Here is a 22,360-nt window from a genome sequence, read left to right on the forward strand (position 1 = left end):
AGCAGTAGCCGTGGGGGGTTCCTACGATGCCCTAGAACCCTCGATCACAGCCGGAGAACTGCCTAGCCTAAAGACAGAAAGGGAAATGTAAACTGCCCCAGAGCAGACCCCAAAGCAATAGGCAGCCCCCAACATATAATGACGATGAAGCAAGAAGAAAAAACACGAACACAGATAGAATGATAGACTGAGCAAATGATGGGGCCCAAGCTAACTAGACAGGACAGGATAGGAAAGCTGCTGTCTGCAATCCGCGAAAAACCCTATGAAAATAAGAGCCAACAGACTGACAGGGAAAAAGGCCCTGAAGACGCTAGGCTTCAAAAAGACTATGTCAGTACTCAGGTATTTTCTGAAGACAGAGCAACCGACAAAAAAGGAACTCAGCTCACCCCAGCAGGGAATGGCAGAATCCAGAAAAGCAAGGCAAACTAAAACCAAAACACAAATGCAAAAAGGCAAAGCAGAAAACTTAGCTTTTGAGGAGCAGGAATCAGACTGGTCTCCTAGAATTCCACAGAGAAATCACCAGCGAGGAGGAAGGGCGTCAGCTGCCTTATATCCAGTCAGAGATCCCCGTCGCCCAGTCATCCTCTCCCAGCCCAGGTGCTTGGTAATCAGCCTCACTACCTTCCTTCACCAGAAGAGGGAGTTCATCAGACCTCAATGGTGAAGGGGAAAATGAACTCATAACACTACACCTATCCCTTGCTAAGGAGCTGGGTGGCGCAGACACTGGCCCCACCACTGTACTAATAAACACTAAGGAGAAAACACAAACGGGGAAACACAACTTAGCTTTACTCTGTTGCACTTGTTCCTGGCAACATAGTCCACCACCAGCATGCAGCTCTCCTCCTGAATCGCTGCCACCAAGCTCTGTCAGAGGAAATCCCCTATGACTCCTTTAACACCAGTCTCTGTCAGATCTGCTCTCCAGCTCCTTCCTCCACCAAGGATGGTTGAAATGAACACTATCACCAACTCTGATTTCAACACCTGTGACTCTTTTATAGAAGAGCCAGCAATCACACCTGCATTATAATCATGTGCACTAAACAAAAGAAACTAGAGTGCAATGATGCTCACCACCACCGGGGGGAAAACTTAGAACAAACGACACACAGTGCAATAATCCTAATGGCCACCGGGGGCAAAAACAGCTCAAACACAGCTTAGGGAAAAAAAGGTTACCTGTGCTTTATATCAGTCCTGATCCAGCATGGATCTTGACAATTGTTTAAAGCTATGAACTAGGAGTCAGTAATGCTTCCAGGGGTGATCCCCATGATGTCCCTGTGTCATTTGAGCAGTGTTTCCATCATTTTCAGACATTTTTAGACTTTAAAAGGACCCCCGGGGAGGATCACGGTAAAAATGTTCGGGTCTCCCATAGACTTACATTGGGCTCATTGTTCTGTCCGAGTACCCGAGTATTCCAATTTGCTCGATCCGAACAACGAGCACCCGAGCATTTTAGTGCTCGCCCATCGCTATTATTAACCTTTTAGATTAACCAACAGCACTGTATTTGCTCAATAATAAATTTAATCATCAAAAATACCAAATAGCCTAATAATTCTGCACAAAGGGTATATCCCACCCATGATAAGCTCCATTGTCACAAGAGAATTAATGTTTTTCCTTTCCACTGTCACTAGTTTTAATGTTATGACTTATGTATGTTTATCTCTAATTACAGTGCATTGCAAAAGTATTCAGCCCCCTGGAACTTTTCAACCTTTTCCCACATATCATGCTTCAAACATAAAGATACTAAATGTAAATTTTTAGTGAAGAATCAACAACAAGTGGAACACAATTGTGAAGTTGAACGAAATTTATTGGTTATTTTAAATTTTTGTGGAAAGTCAAAAACTGAAAAGTGGGGCGTGCAATATTATCCGGCCCCTTTAAATTAATACTTTGTTGCGCCACCATTTGCTGGGATTACAGCTGCAAATCTCTAGGGGTATGTCTCTATCAGTCTTGTACATCGAGAGACTGAAATTCTTGCCCATTCTTCCTTGGCAAACAGCTCGAGCTCAGTGAGGTTTGGTTGAGCTCGTTTGCGAACAGCAGTTTTTAGCTCTTTCCACAGATTCTCGATTGGATTCAGGTCTGGACTTTGACTTGGCCATTCTAACACCTGGATATGTTTATTTGTGAACCATTCCATTGCAGAGTTTGCTTTATGTTTGGGATCATTGTCTTGTTGGAAGTCAAATCTCTGTCCCAGTCTCAGGTCTTTTGCAGACTCGAACAGGTTTTCTTCAAGAATGGTCCTGTATTTGGCTCCATCCATCTTCCCATCAGTTTTAACCATCTTCCCTGTCCCTGCTGAAGAAAAGCAGCCCCAAACCATGATGCTTCTGTAAAGGGGTTGCTGTATATGTATAATATAGGGAGACTAGATGCTAGATAGGATAGCAATAGTTAGCTGGCTTTAGCCAGAATAGAATCGGTTAATTAGCTTTACCAATGGAATTACTGGTGGGAAGAGTTACACAGAGGGGGCAAGATTATTCTAGAAAAGTTAGTCAGAGTGTTGTGAGAGTTGATACAGAGCAGAACTAGAATGGAATTGCAGCAACAGCTTGGAGCAAGCGGGACGATACAGTCAGTGTGCTGATCTGAAGGAAAAAGAAAGTTGAAAGCTGAACTTCTGTGGAGCACTCTCGGGTAGAGGCCAGGAAGCAAACCTCGGGGCAGCGTCTGGGGACACCGTCTGGAATTGACTGGGACCTACAGTCCAGCTGAGACTGCAAGCGGCAGTCTGGTATCTTGCCAGGATGGGCAATATAGACGGGAAGCATCCAGTGACGGCCAACGGGAGGATTCTGCGGGCCTTGGGTTCAGAGAAGGTGCAGGACGGGAAGTGTCAGGATCAGATCAGGAATTGCGCAGAAGATGACATGATAAAGCTTTATGGTAATGGATGGACTGTAACTGTGCTGCAAGAATTTGTTCCTAATAAAAAGAACAGCTTATAGATCGGATCCCTGAAGGGGAGGAGCAGCCAAAGTCAGCCCTACCCCAGCCCAGGGGGGCCAGGAAGTAGCAACACACGTTGAACGGCGCCATTGCGGGAGCAGGCGGCGGTGGACAGCATGGCACGCTCATGTACTCAGACCTGCAGGGGTATCGGCCGCATTGAATGGAAGTGGAGGAGAGAGCAGGAACAGTCCCATCCTGGACAGCTGAGGGGAGTATGTGACTTTGGAGAGGCCATTGAACTGGATTGCTACCCCTGGGAGGCTAACAGACACTTCTGGCAGCTGCCGGGAACTGGGCCGCAGGACCGGGAAGAGGAGAAGGCAGAGGCTGATCCAGAGGAGTCCAACCCCTGGGCGGAAAGAGAGGTGGAGTCCAAGGGTTCCCCGCTGCTGGAGCTGGCGTTTGAAGATCCGAAGGATGCCCCGACAACTTCCATGGGACTGGAGGGAGACCTGACACCCAGCCCTGAGCAGCCAGAAGCAGCAGTGAGTGATGTTGGGCCCCAGATACCCAACCCTCCTGCTATTGTCCTCGAGCTGCCAGAAAGTGGTGTAGAGTGGCGCTCCTGTGACTCCCGGGAGATACCCACACATGCCATAACCACGGAGCTGCAGTGAACGTCTGTAGAAGTGCGGTCCCGTGCCTTCTCAATTGTTATGAATGGGTCACCGAGGAGGATGGCAGGAACAGGCTAAGCTACCAGGAAACCAGAGAGGTTGGTAACTCAGCGGATTGCAGACCCCTGATCCTAACAACACAACTAGCAGTAGCCGTGGAGCGTTCCTACAATGCCCTAAACACCTCAGCACAGCTGAAGAACTAACTAAGCCTAAAGCCAGAAAGGTGAAAGGAATAGATTGCCCCCAAACATATATTGTCGGTGAGACAAGATGAGACACAAACATAGGCAGAAAATAGACTGAGCAAACGATGGGGCCCAAACTGTCTAGATAGGACAGGACAGAAAAGATACTGTCTGCAATCACACAAAAGCCCTAAAAAATCCAACACATCTGATATACAAAAAACGTGAGACTACACAACCTCACCCCCGCTAGATCAGCACCCTGGTGTGAACTGGAGGCAAAGCAAAAGATACTAATATAACAGGGGACAGAACAGACTGACACAAGCTGTAACACATGGAGCAGGGCCCAGCGCTGCCCCCCAGCAGGGAGTACGCTGAACCCTCACAACAAAGCAGAAAGCAAAAAAAAGGCACAACCATATTAGATGCAAAGGATTAGCAAAAGAATCACTTAACTGAACCATGCAGATCAGGTAGGAGACAGAAGAACTCAAAAAGCACAAGGAGGAAATCACCAGCAACCACTAAGGGAAGCCTGCTCTCTTATATGCTCCCAGTCAGTAATCCCAGATTCCCAATCATCATCGTCAGTTGGCAAACTTCCATCAAACTGGCCAGCTCCACTACTCCCAGTAACCACCAAGAGGGAGCTCCGGCTCAGAAGTCCGAGCAAGGGAATTCACAACACTCAGCCCCCTCTCGACCACCACAGGGAGAAGGCCCATACCCAACTCCCGGGCAAGCGGACTGGGTTGCGGAGGTGGTCGAGGTGAAGAAGCGGCGGGAGCGGGAGATCTGGAGGGAGCTGCGGCAACTGAGAGGAGGAGCCATGATGGGCAGAGAAACAGATGGCGTCCTCGTCCACACCAACCAGGCTGCAGGATGCAGCTTCATCCGGAAGTCGCGGACCTTTGAAAAGGTCTTTGTCAGCGCCAGCTCAGTCACATACCAGCGACCACTGCAGGAGGGAGACCAGGTGGCATTCTACAAAGAAAGAGGACCCCAGGGTTTCTACACTGTGGCTGTTGATCTGCTGCCCCGGGGGAGGATGAAGAGCTGCGGGCTTATGCAGAATAGGATCGGGTGTGAGAGGACCTGCACCTGAGGCCCACTGAGCTGATGAGGTCTGCAGCTTCCTGTTCGGGCACCTCCAAAGGATGGGTGCCACCTGGATCATCTGATACACGGCCTCAGAGCCCTGCGGATGCAGAGTGAGACCGTCAGGAATCCGGTACCCGCCCTGGATAAATAGGACAGAGACTGAAACTGCCCTGTAACACAGATGATGTTGTGCCTGTTGCACCTAAAAAAATCAAGCTGAAGGGACTGTTCTGCGTCCTTGAGGGCAAGAGCCCTGGAAGTTGTCCAGATAACGTCTGGATTAATGATTAATCAAGGACTGTTTGTGTTTTGCGGGCAGGAGCCCGGATGTGAAGGTGGTCAGAGTGGCCGCAGTTGCAGAAATATTGGCAGTCAGACTGGCTGCAGATGAAGAGAATGTGGTAAATTGTGTTTCCCCCGTCCAAGTTTTGTTGCGCTTGTTGCGCCTCCCCTGCTGGATTACGGGACTAAAACCCTTACAGGGTTAATTACCATGGACTGCGTAAAGTCTTGGAGCTCTCAAAGAGGGGAGGGGGAAGACCAGTGTACAAAAAGGGCCTGAAGCGTCAGGACTGCGTAAATCATCATTGAGTAGTCCTCCGGACCTGTGTGAAAAAGAAAATAATCTGAGAGAGTCAGGACTGTGTGAACTGTTAGCTGGTCCTCTGGATCAGGATGGAAAAGTGACTCTATGTGAATTTTTGGCTGATCTTCCGGATCAGGATGGAAAGCTATTTTATTGTCATTCCCTTGACCTGTGTCTGGCTACCCGAAGCAGGAGGGGACTGGCATGGCTGGCCTAAAGAAAATAATTTAAAATAACCAATAAATTTAGTTCAACTTCACAATTGTGTTCCACTTGTTGTTGATTCTTCACCAAAAATTTACATTTAGTATCTTTATATTTGAAGCACGATATGTGGGAAAAAGTTGAAAAGTTCCAGGGGGCCGAATACTTTCGCAAGGTACTGTATCAAGATTGCTGATAATTAATGGGATCTTCCATAGGAGTGCTCATTATGAAAGCATTATATCTTAATTACAGTTATTCGAAAATTCCGACTCATACAACGTAATCAAATGCAAAATGGAAGTAGCCAGTGTAAGAGTCTGGCAGAAGAAGAAACACCTACTGAAAGAATTATGCACATGTGTTTGGAAAGTGAAAGTAACAGTGTAGATTCAGGGCACAGATGAATTAGAAGTTAGCCAGTCCTGCAGATTAGATGAGTATTTGGGAGTAAGAAGCAAATGAATTACTGGTTACAGTGAGTCAGCAGATAGTGAGTAACTGGGGTTTGAGTGCTAGGAAGATTGCTGAGGTAGCAAGCTCTGAAAGTAACTGTATTTGAGAAGAAATGGCAGAGATACCCCTACAGGGCCAGAGAATCATTGGCACTGACAAGTGAACCTGATAGTAGGATGCCAGCTGTAGTGAGTGCCGCCTAAAGATAGAAGTAGAGCTTTGGGTTGTAGACCCAAGGCAGCTAATAAGAAGTGGTGTTGAAAAAGCGACTTGCAAGCCAGACGTGGGAGTTATAATGAAATATTGAACTTGTCAGGTTGTGACAAGGATATTACTGCAGAAGTGGGTTATTGAGAAACAGAACTTCTTTTTAACATATTTATTAATGACCTTGTAGGGGGCATAGAGAGTAGAATTTCAATATTTGCAGATGACACTAAACTCTGCAGGGTAATCAATACAGAGGAGGACAATTTTATATTACAGGAGGATTTATGTAAACTAGAAGCTTGGGCTGATAAATGGCAAATGAGCTTTAATGGGGATAAATGTAAGGTCATGCACTTGGGTAGAACGAACAAGATGTATAACTATGTGCTTAATTGTAAAACATTGGGCAAAACAGTCACTGAAAAAGACCTGGGTGTATGGGTGGACGACAAACTCATATTTAGTGGCCAGTGTCAGGCAGCTGCTGCAAAGGCAAATAAAATAATGGGATGCATTAAAAGAGGCATAGATGCTCATGAGGAGAACATAATTTTACCTCTATATAAGTCACTAGTGCGACCACACTTAGAATACTGTGTACAGTTCTGGTCTCCGGTGTATAAGAAAGACATAGCTGAACTGGAGCGGGTGCAGAGAAGAGCTACCAAGGTTATTAGGGAACTAGGGGGTCTGCAATACCAAGACAGGTTATTACACTTGGGGTTATTTAGTTTGGAGAATCGAAGGCTTAGGGGTGATCTTATTACAATGTATAAATATATGCGGGGACAATACCAAGACCTTTCTAATGATCTTTTTACTCTTAGACCTGTGACGGGGACAAGGGGGCATCCTCTACGTCTGGAGGAAAGAAGGTTTAAGCATACTCACAGACGCGGATTCTTTACTGTAAGAGCAGTGAGACTATGGAACTCTCTGCCATATGATGTTGTAATGAGTGATTCCCTACTAAAATTTAAGAAGGGACTGGATGCCTTTCTTGAAAAGTATAATATTACAGGGTATATACACTAGTTTCCTTAATATTGCGTTGATCCAGGGAGCTAGTCTGATTGCCGTATGTGGAGTCGGGAAGGAATTTTTTTCCCCAATGTGAAGCTTACTGTTTGCCACATAGGTTTTTTTGCCTTCCTCTGGATCAACATGTTAGGGCAAGTTAGGATAGGATATGGGTTGAACTAGATGGACTTAATGTCTCCCTTCAACCTTAATAACTATGTTACTATGTTACTATGTAAGATGGAGAGTTCAAGTTGTTTATGCTGTGTAATTGACAAGTACTTGGCTATGCCACCACTTGCAACTAATAAGTCTGTGCCTCTGTGTAAAGCAGAAGATGAAGTGAAAATCAAGCCATGTACCCGTTTCGTACTGTATATACAGTATGTTATACCAGTTCTAACAATAAAGTGGATTCTATGTTAACAAAGTGGATTGAACTATTCCTTGTGTACGAACGTGTTTTCCCGAAAATCAGACTGATTCTGAAAATAAACTTAGCATGATTTTTCGAGAATGTATGAAATATAAGACCTATTCCACAAATAAGACCTAGCTACATTTCAAAGAAACAGTGATCAGGCAGCTACCGGTATATATGTAAAAAGTGAATAAAATACATTAGGAGGACCCATCATCAAGAAAAGCAAAAACTCCCAAAAGAATCTCACTCAAAATACCCTGCAAATATGGTAATAAGGGTTGGATTGTCAAACAAGGATCGGTTAGTACCGCTTGCATAACTCCACTTCTTCTTGTGGCTTTTTACAGTTACCAGGGGGAGAGAACAGCTACACTTGACTGCAATGGAAATCAGCTGGAATGCAAGTAACCTGACAGTGATGCAGATCTATGTTTGAGAGCCCTTTCACCATTGGCATTTGCCAACACTAAGAGTTTTGGGTCTAAGAATGTTTGGTGAATTTATTTCTTTTGGGGGTGTCTGCTTTCTTTTTTGGGGCGCCTACTTTCCACGTTGAAGGTTTTTTTTGTATCTGTCCTGCTGCATTCTATTTACTTTTTTACATTGACCATAACAAAAATTCAGCCAGCAGAGAAGTGCTTAAGTGAGACAAGAAGTCTTTTTACAGTTGATTCTCACAAAATTAGAATATCATCAAAAAGTTAATTTATTTAAGTTCTTCGATACAAAAAGTGAAACTCATATCTTATACAGAGTCATTACAAACAGAGTGATCTATTTCAAGTGTTTATTTCCATTAATGTTGATTATTATGGCTTACAGCCAATGAAAACCCAAAAGTCATTGGGAGATGTGCCTTTTCTGGGCAGTTGCGAGCTGCTATTTTTAGGTAGGGGTGGCAATATCCGTGGCTCCTCACTAGCCTGAGAATACCAGCCCCCAGCTGTCTGCTTTAGCAAGGCTGGTTGTCAAAAAATGGGGGGGACCGCACAGCGTTTTTTAAATTATTTATTTAAATAATTAAAAAATAAGGCGTGGGGACCCCTCTATTCTTAATAACCAACCTTACTGAAGCTTACAGCTGAGAGTTGCAGCCTCCAGTTGGGAATTTGTCTGGCTGGTTATCAAAAATACAGGGGAACCCTCACAGATTTTTTTAAAATTATTTATTCACAGGGCAGGAGCAGCTGATAAATACTCCCATCTGCCACTCCTGCTTTCATTTTATTAGAGGCTGCAGTTGTCGGATGGTAGGAGCGGTAGTCCCATCAACTAACACCAGTAACCGGAGGTAAACTTCATGCCTCGGATCACAGCTGAGCGCTCACGCTGTCTTCTGACATTGTGGGAACCGCGGCTCTCTGACCGGCATGGATGATTTCAACTCCGATCAGAAGCACTACACCGGTATTTCCCATGCTGTCAGACAGCGTGAGAAACACTGGCTTTTGTGCTGTGTATGTTTGGCTGTTTTAAGCAATTTAATCGACGATTAAATTGGCGAATATTGCAAATACAGCGATCGTGAGCTGAACCGAACATTTAAATATTCGCTCATGTCTAATCTCTAGCTACTCCCTCCATACAATACATAGGAAATATTCAGCTTGGTTATAATGACCATCTGTTTCCCTTTGAAGCGCATACTGTCCAAGGTGGGTGGTTTAGATTGACGCCTCAGTACTTATATAGCATGAAAACCGCTTTGGTATGAGTTCTTGCAATACTGGTAAATCCAGTTTGTTCATTTGGTGTAGAAGCAGTTTGCTGATAGCAGACTCAACTCCATGCAAATATATTTCCCTTACAGACAGTATCAATAATGGCACCCTGTAAACTTCTTCCACAACTATAAATGTGGATTTAACCCTTTCACAACCTTGCAATTTTCTGTTTTTGCTTTTTCGCTTTTTGCGCTTCATCTTCGCAGAGCCATAACTTTTTCATTTTCCATCTATATGTAATTTTGAAAGACACCATTAATTTTACCATAAAGTGTGCTGGAAAAAAGGAACAATTTCCAAATGTGGTGAAAATACAAAAAAAGTGCAATTCCACAATTTTTTTTTTACCACATTCACTAAATGCTAAAACTGACCTGCCATTTTGATTCCCCAGGTCATTACAAGATCCTGTCTTATTTTCGGGGAAACATTGTATAGAAACTTGGGGTTCCTATATTGTCAACCAGTATGTGACCTCAGTGAGGGTTGCCAGAGTCAAAATATAACACACACACCCAAAGGAACCCATTTCACTGGAGCTTGGGGTTGTAGCACAACACCTTGATCCGTTCGACCCATACACCAGCTTACATGTCTCCCCAGCCTCAGTATACTTTTGATGTCTAACACAATAAAGAAGTTGGATTTTATTATCTGGTAATGGCCTCCTCTCTTTTCTTCGCAAAGACATGTCTTCATATTAGCATCTGTAGTTGTTATTTTCCTGAATATCACAAACTTAAGAATGTGAGCAGACTTATCTTAAAACACAACAATAACTTCACATATCCTAAAATTACCAACTTCATGTTTGATCCTTGGCTCCTCATTTTAATGGTTTTCTGTGGGCATCACAATAGAAAATAAGTGTAATAAACTTTGTACAGCTACTAGAAGAAGGGATGTTAGAGTGTTTGGATTCCAGTAACCCTCTTTAATAATTTACAAATCAATTAAAATGTCATTATCGTCGTCCTTTCCCACTTAGCCTGTCTGATATTTAAAGGTCACTCAGCCACCATTTTGGAGACTAGTTATTATATATAGATGAGAATTGCACATCCATCGTCTGCTATTGCAAAGTGTCAGGGCAATTTATAAGTTGGCTCAGGAACACTCATCAATAACAACACTTTGGTGATAGATTTTTAATTGTTTGGTGTCAGCATTAATGTAAGAAATTAAGACAAATGTTGTCCAGGAAGCCAAGATAAAAAAAAAAATCCCATGGCTTTATTTTTAGACGTGAAGGTTAATACTTCACTGTAACACATTTTATTATTGGGTTTTAGTTATGGTAGTAATAATTGGACAAATTATCCTTTGTAATCATGGGGACACAATGAGGGCAAAGTTGTTAGGGACTTGGTGAAAACATTCAAGTTTTTGTCCACTACTGATCAAGTAACAAAAACAATATCCCAAAACCACTGCTATCTATCTATCTATCTATCTATCTATCTATCTATCTATCTATCTATCTATCTATCTCCTATCTATCTATCTATCTATCTATCTCCTATCTATCTATCTATCTATCTGTCCCATATCTATCTATCTATCTGTCTATCTACAGTTGTGGCCAAAAGTATTGACACCCCTGCAATTTTGTCAGATAATACTCAGTTTCTTCCTGAAAATGATTGGAATCACAAATTCTTTGGTATTATTATCTTCATTTAATTTGTCTTAAATGAAAAAACACAAAAGAGAATGAAGCAAAAAGCAAAATATTGATCATTTCACACAAAACTCCAAAAATGGGCCAGACAAAAGTATCGGCACCCTCAGCCTAATACTGGGTTGCACAACCTTTAGCCCAAATAACTGCAACCAACCGCTTCCGGTAACCATCAATGAGTTTCTTACAATGCTCTGCTGGAATTTTAGACTATTCTTCTTTGGCAAACTGCTCCAGGTCCCTGATATTAGAAGGGTGCCTTCTCCAAACTGCCATTTTTAGATCTCTCCACAGGTGTTCTATGGGATTCAGGTCTGGACTCATTGCTGCCCATCTTAGAAGTCTCCATTGCTTTCTCTCAAACCATTTTCCAGTGCTTTTTGAAGTGTGTTTTGGGTCATTGTCCTGCTGGAAGACCCATGACCTCTGAGGGAGATCCAGCTTTCTTACACTGGGCCCTACATTGTGCTGCAAAATTTGTTGGTAGTCTTCAGACTTCATAATGCCATGCACACGGTAAAGCAGTCCAGTGCCAGAGGCAGCAAAGCAACCCCAAAACATCAGGGAACCTCCGCCATGTTTGACTGTAGGGACCGTGTTTTTTTCTTTGAATGCCTCTTTTTTTCTCCTGTAAACTCTATGTTGATGCCTTTGCCCAAAAAGCTCTACTTTTGTCTCATCTGACCAGAGAACATTCTTCCAAATTGTTTTAGGCTTTTTCAGGTAAGTTTTGGCAAACTCCAGCCTGGATTTTTTATGTCTCGGGGTAAGAAGTGGGGTCTTCCTGGGTCTCCTACCATGCAGTCCCTTGTCATTCAGATGCCGACGGATAGTACGGGTTGACACTGTTGGACCCTCGGACTGCAGGGCAGCTTGAACTTGTTTGGATGTTAGTCGAGGTTCTTTATCCAACATCTGCACAATCTTGCGTTGAAATCTCTTGTCAATTTTTCTTTTCCGTCCACATCTAGGGAGGTTAGCCACAGTGCCATGGGCTTTAAACTTCTTGATGACACTGCGCACGGTAGACACAGGAACATTCAGGTCTTTGGAGATGGACTTGTAGCCTTGAGATTGCTCATGCTTCCTCACAATTTGGTTTATCAAGTCCTCAGACAGTTCTTTGGTCTTCTTTCTTTTCTCCATGCTCAATGTGGTACACACAAGGACACAGGAGAGAGGTTGAGTCAACTTTAATCCATGTCAACTGGCAGCAAGTGTGATTTAGGTATTGCCAACACCTGTTAGGTGCCACAGGAAAGTTACAGGTGCTGTTAATTACACAAATTAGAGAAGCATCACATGATTTTTCGAACAGTGCCAATACTTTTGTCCACCCTCTTTTTTATGTTTGGTGTGGAATTATATCCAATTTGGCTTTAGGACAATTCTTTTTGTGTTTTTTCATTTAAGACAAATTAAATGAAGATAATAATACCAAAGAATTTGTGTTTGCAATCATTTTCAGGAAGAAACTGAGCATTATCTGACAAAATTGCAGGGGTGCCAATACTTTTGGCCACAACTGTATCTATCTATCTATCCGTGTGTGTAATGGAGCGTGGGTTGGACAGAAATGACATCACAAATCTTTTTTTTTTCCTAAATAACATATCTTTATTTAGCTTACAAATCCGCGGCAGAAACGCATCAAAAAGGCACCTACATTTTCTGCCACGAGCTGCGGTTTTTGTGCGGAAAAAACAACGGGAGAATCCGCACTGTGTGCACATAACCTTTGTGCGTATGTCACCTGCGGAATCCGCACAAAGAATTGACATGCTGCAGAAATGAACTCGCAGCGTTTATGCTGTGGATTTTTCTGCAACAGGTGCACAGCGTTTTTTGTTTTACATTGAAATTATGGTACTGTACAATGCAGGAGAATCTGCTGCAGACCCGCAGCAGAATCCACAACGTGTGCACATACCCTTACAATAAGATGCTTCAGATTGAAGATAGAGGAGGGAGAGGAGGGAGGGGTTTCAGTGTGTTTTGGAGTGGGTGTGCTTGTTGCTGGCTTACAGGCCAATGCAATGCATCATGGAACTTGTAGTATTAGGCTATGTGCACAAGCTGCGGATTCACTCGCGGATTTGTATCTGCAGATCTGCAGGTAAAGCCACAGGTAAATTGACCTGCGGTTTTACCTGCGGATTGGCCAGCGGTTTTCCCCTGCGATTTGACACCAGGACAATGGAATAGGTGGCAAACCGCAGCAGAATCCGCAGAAAGAATCCAGCACCAAGTGGTGCAACGTTTCGACCTCACAGCATGGTCTTTGTCAAGCACGGTCTTGATGCTTGACAAAGACCATGCTGTGAGATCGAAACATTGCACCACTTGGTGCTGGATTAAAGCCCACAATTTTTCCTTGAACTCGAGTGCTGCCTGATTTTTTTTCCATTTAGATCTATCCATATATATATATATATATATCTATATCTATCCATAGATAAATCTATCCATAGACATATCTATAGATATACACTCACTGGCCACTTTATTAGGTACACCATGCTAGTAAGGGGTTGGACCCCCTTTTGCCTTCAGAACTGCCTCAATTCTTCGTGGCAGAGATTCAACAAGGTGCTGGAAGCATTCCTCAGAGATTTTGGACCATATTGACATGATGGCATCACACAGTTGGCGCAGATTTGTCGGCTGCACATCCCTGATGCGAATCTCCCGTTCCACCACATCCCAAAGATGCTCTATTGGATTGAGATCTGGTGACTGAGGAGGCCATTTGAGTACAGTAAACTCATTGTCATGTTCAAGAAACCAATCTGAGATGATTCGAGCTTTATGACATGGCGCATTATCCTGCTGAAAGTAGCCATCAGATGTTGGGTACATTGTGGTCATAAAGGGATGGACATGGTCAGCAACAATACTCAGGTAGGCTGTGGCGTTGCAACGATGCTCAATTGGTACCAAGGGGCCCAAAGAGTGCCCAGAAAAAATTCCCCACACCATGACACCACCACCACCAGCCTGAACCGTTGATACAAGGCAGGATGGATCCATGCTTTCATGTTGTTTACGCCAAATTCTGACCCTACCATCCGAATGTCGCAGCAGAAATCGAGACTCATCAGACCAGGCAACGTTTTTCCAATCTTCTACTGTCCAATTTCGATGAGCTTGTGCAAATTGTAGCCTCAGTTTCCTGTTCTTAGCTGAGAGGAGTGGTACCCAGTGTGGTCTTCTGCTGCTGTAGCCCATCTGCCTCAAAGTTCGACGCACTGTGCGTTCAGAGATGCTCTTCTGCCTACCTTGGTTGTAACGGGTGGCAATTTGAGTCACTGTTGCCTTTCTATCAGCTCGAACCAGTCTGCCCATTCTCCTCTGACCTCTGGCATCAACATGGCATTTCCGGCCACAGAACTGCCGCTCACTGGATTTTTTTTCTTTTTCGGACCATTCTCTGTAAACCCTAGAGATGGTTGTGCGTGAAAATCCCAGTAGATCAGCAGTTTCTGAAATTCTCAGACCAGCCCTTCTGGCACCAACAATCATGCCACGTTCAAAGGCACTCAAATCACCTTTCTTCCCCATACTGATGCTCGGTTTGAACTGCAGGAGATTGTCTTGACCATGTCTACATGCCTAAATGCACTGAGTTGCCGCCATGTGATTGGCTGATTAGAAATTAAGTCTTAACACACAGTTGGACAGGTGTACCTAATAAAGTGGCCAGTGAGTGTATATATATATATGGAAATATCTATAGATAGATATAGAGATATAAGGATAGATATATCTATGTATCTATAGATATATCTATCTATCTGAAAACCGCTGCTCTCAATGACAAATGTTTCCAAGCGTTTAGAGCGGTGTAGAAACTTCCAGAATTGGTCCCTCGAGCAGTGGAAACATGTGATAATCTCAGACGAATCATCATTTACCCTATGTCATGAACCAGGACGGGATTTCGCTTTGACCCGTCCTGGTTAGACTAGGGGTTAATTGTGCTGCCTCTCTCTGGCAGCAGGAGGCTATTTAGTGCTCACTGGACCTGGGTCCGGTGTCAGTTATACTCCTGCCCTCGGCTGAGTTAAGTGACCTTTTGTATACGTGTGCCTTGTGCCTGATATCTTGCTTGTTTGTTCGGTTGTGATCTGGTTCTGTCCCTGTTACGAGTTCTGCCTGACCCTCTTGTACTGCGCTACCTCTCGTGTATGACTCTCTGCTTGTGACCCGACTTCTCTCTGCTCGTCCCCTTGGTACCACGTCGCCCTCTTGTGTATGACCTTTGGCTCTGTCTGACTACCCGTCTGTTCGTCCCTCCTGTACCTCGTTCGCCCGTACTGTGTGTGACCTCTGTTTTGCCTGACTCTGAGTTGTTGTATGGTGTCCTGTCCTATCTGAATACAGGACGCTAAGCCCCGCCCCCTTGCAGTCACATGACCATAGGTCCCGTGCACATTATTCAGTTTTAGTGTCCGCAGGTCCTTTGCCTCTTTACCTTCCAGCGCTGACTGGACCCTGACACTATTATCCTGAAGCACGCATGGCCACCTCTGCTGCACACTCCACAGGTATCTTTTAGCACTGCTTCTGTTCTCAGGACACACGCACTGGCTCTAGGAGCGAGTGTAGTGCGGTGTCTCTGACACCCTATTTCCGACCTCCTGCCAAGTGTACATTTGGAGACAGTCGAAAGAAGCATTCCATCCAGACTGCCTTTTCCCAACCGTAAAACATGGTGGAGTGTTATGAATGCGTCACCCAGGAGTAGAGTGCAATAGGCTATGCCACCAGAACACCAGAGAGGTTGGTCGATCCAGCGTATTGCAGACCCTTGATCGTAACAACACAACTAGCAGTAGCCGTGGACCGTTCCTACGTTGCCCTAGACGTTTTGTCACAACCGGAGGTCTAACTAAGCCTAAAGACAGAAAGGTGAAATCTAAACTGCCCCGGAGCAGATCCCCAAAGGAATAGACAGCCCTCAAACATATATTGTCGGTGAGACAAGATGAAGCACAAACACAGACAGAAAATAGATGGAGCAAATGATGGGGCCCACAGTGACTAGATAGGACAGGACAGAAAATGCACTGTCTGCAATCACGCAAAGACCCTAACAATTCCAACATGACTAATGTACAAAAATACTGAGGTTTGCACAAACCTCGCCCCCACTATATCAGCACTCATGTCATGATCCCAGTGCAGGTTTTGATCTGCACGGCAGGGTTAATGTCTTGAGCTCAGTGCAGGCTTTGACACACACCTGGGGTTAATTATTGTGGCCTCTCTTTGGTTCAGGCAGAGCTTTTTTTAGCACTGAGAAACTCCAATCCCTGTCAGTTATACTTTTGCCTTTGGCCGAGTGTTGTGACCCCTGTGTGCCTGTTCGTTGTCTTATAGCTTGCTTATATGGTTATAATCCAGTTCTGTCCCCCGTTGTGAGTTTGCCTGTTGATTCTGTACTGTATATCTGCTTCTCTGGTTTCTGACTTCTTGGCTACGTCTTGACTATCCATTCTGTCTTGCCCTTTGGTAATTGTCGTGCTATCTCATGCTTTCACCCCGGCCTCATCTGGTTTATGTCCCTGTCTATGCCAATTAGTAACTTTGTTTCGTAGTTACCATTCTAGGAGTTTTCCTGCAGCTCCTAGCTCTCTGGAGTTTAGGTCACGTTCCCAGCAGTCACGTGCTTCAGGTCCTGTGGGTCTGAAGCACGCATCTTCTCTGCTGCTGCCCGCTCCACAGGTGTCTCTGAGCACAGTTTGTCTTACTCAGGACACGCGCACTGGCTCAGTGAGCAAGTGCAGTGCGGTGTTCCTGACAACTCAGGTGTGAACTGGCGGCTAGCAACAGGCTAATACAGCAGGGGACTGAGCAAACAAACACAAGATACAAAAATACAGGGCAGGAGCCAGCAGCCCCTGGGGGAGCAAGCTGACCCCTGACAGCAAGGCAAAATCAGATGCAAAGAATTTAGCAAATGACACTTAGCTGAAAAATGCAGGATCAGTCAGGAGACTGAAATCCTCAATAAGCAAAGAAAGGAGTATCACTGGCAGCCACAGAAAGAAGTCTGCTCGCTTATGTAGTCCCAGTCACTACCCCTACTCCTCCAATTATCTTCTGCAGCTGTTGGGTTAACATCATGTTGACCAGCTCCACTACCAGCAGTATCCACCAGAGGAAGCCTTGCCTCAAATGTTGGATTAAGAGAGTTCATAACAGTGGAGGTTCTGTGATGATCTGTGGTGCTATTTCATGGAGATCCGCCGGGCCAATGATATCCCTTCATGGAAGAATTGACAGCCGAGATTATTTAGGCATTTTGGGCGACCAACTGCATCCTATGGTTCAAGCACTGTTCCCGGAGGGGAACGCCATCTTTCAGGGTGATAATGCACCAATTCATACAGCTAGAATCGTTCAAGCATGGCGCGAGGAACATTCTAATGAAGTTGAGCATCTCATCTGACCCACACAATCCCCAGACCTCAAAATTATTGAGCATTTATGGTTGATTTTAGAGATTCAAGTTAGACGTCGATTTCCACCGCCATCGTCGTTCAAAGAACTGGAGGGTGTTTTAACTGAAGAATGGGCTACAATTCCTTTGGAAACAATTCATATGAATCCATACCTCGGAGAATTGAGGCTGTAATCGCCGCAAAAGGTGGACCTACACCATATTAAACTAACTTTTGTTGATGTTTCCAGGTGTTTCCATTATTTTGTCCAACCCCTGTATATACTTCTATTTTAGTCTTGTCAGTCTAAGGGCTCAGGCACAAGACCGTATTTTTGCTCCAAGTGCTACCTTATCTGTTAAAAACCAAATCGTACTCGGACCAATTTTATTTAACGAGGTAGTGCAGATGACTGATTTTTTTCACTGACTGATTCGGCATATGAAAAAAATTGCAGCATGTATGACTTTTCTACAAAAATCAGATGAGACTCAATCTCTCAAGTGTTGTACCTCACTCGAACCTTTATTTGATAGCCTATAATATTCAATAAGGGACTTTGTCTATCATCAATTTTGGGTAGGCATAGTAATTTATCTCCTTCACACTATATATGGAGATCTAACAGTGGATCTGAGTGGCACAAAAATATACCAATTCTCTTTGGCACATAGCTGTAGTCCATTAAACAGTGAAGGAAATAATTATTTGATCCCTTGCTGATTTTGTAGTTTTGCCTACTGAGAAAGACATGAACAGTTTATAATTTTTAGGGGTAGATTAATTTTAATATTGAGAAATAGAATATCAAAAATAAAATCCAGAAAATCACATTGTAAAAATGATATAAATGCATTTAAATTTTGCAGTGAGAAATAAGTATTTGATCCCCTATCAACTATTAAGAGTTCTAGCTCCTACAGACCAGCTAGGCACTCCTAATCAACTGGTTACAGTTAGGTCCATATATATTTGGACAGACACAACATTTTTCTAATTTTGGTTCTAGACATTACCACAATGAATTTTAAACAAAACAATTCAGATGCAGTTGAAGTTCAGACTTTCAGCTTTCATTTGAGGGTATCCACATTAAAATTGGATGAAGGATTTAGGAGTTTCAGCTCTTAACATGTGCCACCCTTTTTTTAAAGGGACCAAAAGTAATGGGACAATTGATTCCAAGGCTATTTCATGGACAGGTGTGGGCAATCCCTTCGTTATGTCATTCTCAATTAAGCAGATAAAAGGCCTGGAGTTGATTTGAGGTGTGGTGCTTGCATTTGGAAGGTTTTGCTGTGAAGGAAACATGCGATCAAAGGAGCTCTCCATGCAGGTGAAACAAGCCATCCTTAAGCTGCAAAAACAGAAAAACCCATCCGAGAAATTGCTACAACATTAGGAATGGCAAAATCTACAGTTTGCAGGGTCACAATCTGTTGTACCAACAGGTTAGTAGTCTGCTGCTGTTGACTGGAGAGGACCAACTGCTTCAGGAGCTCCGCCAGCTTGTCTGCAGACCTGAGGTGTAGTGTTGCAGGCTTGATCACAGACATGCAGTTTTCTTTTCAGTATGCTTCAATTCACACTGCTTACATTCTTCACCATATATAAAGAAGTAGCTTTTACAAAAGTCTGGTAGTCAGGCAATGACCAAGGTAAGTTAAAAAACAAAGACTTTATTTTTCAAACTTTACAAATTAAAGGTTAAAACTTTCATCATCCGGATCGTACATGGGAATGTTCATATATAGTCCATTGCTGTGGGCACCTGCATCACTAGATAGGTATCATGGGTGTGGTAGTGGCTTTAGCCAAATCTCTGGCTCTGGTCTGTTTTCAATCTCACAATGCCAGCCATACATAGAATCTTCAGCTCTGCTGCACTTGAAAACAAAAACTGACAAATCTAACACTTACGTGAAGGATTATATGTGAATCGTCGCTATGGGCCACTTGCAAGACCTGCACTGGAAGGAGACATCTGTCCCACTATCTTCCTATAGATTTATACAAAAATAAAAGCCCATGTCTGGTTTTCCTAAATCTGACTTGGTCAAATAACTTGACTCAATAAACACTTACTTTTATTTTGAGTTGTAACCCAAGCTGTGGCTGTGATTGCAATGCTCTCCAGCAGCGGGCTCAGTATGTTTCCAATACACATCCTGGGGGACACATAATAACACTTGCATATGACTTGCATCACTGCTTCACAATAGTCAGATGTAATCCTCTTATGGAATATCATTATTTTTGACACCAGAAACTATTGAGAGAGACCCTCAGAGCAGCAGGAGAACAGATATGATTCTATGATTCTAAGACCTCCCTGTCAGGCAGATGATTTCCAATTAGATGAAGCACGCTGAAGAGGAATGAGTGAGATATGCAGACACAATGTGTGAAACAAACTTACTTTGCTTTATTTGGCATATTATAATTTTTCTATAATAGTAAAAATATATCCAATAAAATCATAGGAAAGCAAAATGTAATTGCTGTATTTGATTGGGACATTAACCCCTTAACTCTCAAGGGTGGTTTGCATGTTAATGACCGGGCCAATTTTTACAATTCTGACCACTGTCCATTTATGAGGTGATAACTCTGGATCCCGGTGATTCTGACATTGTTGTATCGTGACATATTGTACTTCATGATAGTGGTAAAATTTCTTTGATATGACTTGAAATTATTTGTGAAAAAAAAATGGAAATTTGGAAAAAATTTTGATACAGGAAAGATGTATATCTTTGTACTGTGCTAGCCAGTAGATAGAAAAATATTCATAATTGAGAGTCCTCGGTGGTTGATACCTTTTAATGGCTAACTGAAAAGATGGTAACACATTGCAAGCTTTCGAGACTACTCAGGTCTCTTCATCAATGCCTGATGAAGAGACCTGAGTAGTTTTGAAAGCTTGCAATGTGTTACCATCTTTTTAGTTAGCCATTAAAAGGTATCAACCACTGAGGACTCTCAATTATGAAAAAATTTTGAAAATTTTGCAATTTTCCAAATTTGAATTTTCATGTCCTTAAAACAGAGAAATAGGTCAAACAAAATAGTTAATAAATAACATTTCTCACATGTCTATTTTACATCAGCACAATTTTGGTTGAAAAATTTTTTTTTTGTTAAGAAGTTAAAAGGATTAAAAGTTGACCAGCATTTTCTCATTTTTACAGCACCTTTTTCTAGGGACCACATCACATTTGAAGTTACTTTGAGGGGTCTATATGAAAGAAAATACTCAAACTGACACCATTCTAAAAACTGCACCCCTGAAAGTGCTCAAAACCACCTTCAAGAAGTTTATTAACCCTTCAGGTGCTTCACTGGATTTTTGCAATCTTTAAGAAAAAAAATTGAACATTTAACTTTTTTTCACAAAAAAATTAACTTCAGATCCAATTTGCTTTATTTTTCCAAGTAACAGGAGAAATTGGACCACAAAAGCTGTTGTACAATTTGTCCTGAGTATGCCGATACCCCATATGTGCAGGTAAACCACTGCTTGGGCACATGGCAGAGCTCAGAAAGGAAGAAGCACCGTTTGACTTTTCAACACAAAATTGGCTGGAATTAAGATCAGACGCCATGTCGCGTTTGGAGAGCCCCTGATGTGCCTAAACAGTGGCTAAAAAGTTGAAACCCCTAATTCTAACTCCAGCACTATCCCCAACACACTCCTAACCCTAATCCCAACCCTTACCCTTGTCCCAACCCTAACCCTAATTACAACCCTAAACCTAATCCCAACCCTAACCCTAACTTTAGCCTCAATCCTAATCCTAACCTTAGCCCCATCACTAACCAGAGCCCCAACCTTAAACCTAACCTTAAAGGGAAAATGAAAATAAATACATTTTTTTATTTTATTATTTTTCCCTAACTAAAGTGGTGATAAAGGAGGTTTGATTTACTATTTATTGCGGGTTTTTATAGCTTGTTTTTATGTTTGGCAGCTTTCGCACACTAAAAGACGCTTTCTATTGCAAAAAATAATTTTTGCATCACCACATTTTGAGAACTATAATTTTTGCATATTTTGTCCCACAGAGTAATGTGGAGTCTTGTTTTTTGCGGGACGAGTTGATGTTTTCATTGGTACCATTTTTATGCACATTACATATTTTGATCACTATTTATTCCAATTTTTGGGAGGCAGAATGAACAAAAGCCAGCAATTCATGAATTTCTTTTGGGGGGTGCGTTTACACCATTCCACGTGTGGTAAAATTGATAAAGCGGTTTTATTCTTCAGGTCAGTATGATTACAGCGATGCCTCATTTATATAATTCTGTATGCTTTGGCACTTTTATACAATTAAAGCTATTCTATATAAAAAATAATTATTTTTGGATCACTTTATTCGGAGAGCTATAACCTTTTCATTTTTTCACTGATGACGCTGTATCGGGGCTTGTTTTTTGCATGACAAGCTGATGTTATCAAATATACAAAAAAAAACACGGCACTCCAGAGAAAAGCAGAAGAGAATTGGTGCTCAAGTAAGGTTTCCAACCCATAGATATATACAAAAATACTTGGCACTCAAAATCGGAGAAGCAGTTTTTTCTTTATTGTGCAGCCAGACAAAAATAGACTCATATCATATGAATGTTTTCGGTCCAACAACAGACCTTCATCAGAAATGTCTTTTTGTTTCTTTAGACTAGACTGTAAGAGATACAAT

Source organism: Dendrobates tinctorius, unplaced genomic scaffold (assembly GCF_039654945.1).
Source record: "Dendrobates tinctorius isolate UK_male_01 unplaced genomic scaffold, ASM3965494v1 ptg000304l, whole genome shotgun sequence".
In the NCBI taxonomy this organism is placed as follows: Eukaryota; Metazoa; Chordata; class Amphibia; order Anura; family Dendrobatidae; genus Dendrobates; species Dendrobates tinctorius.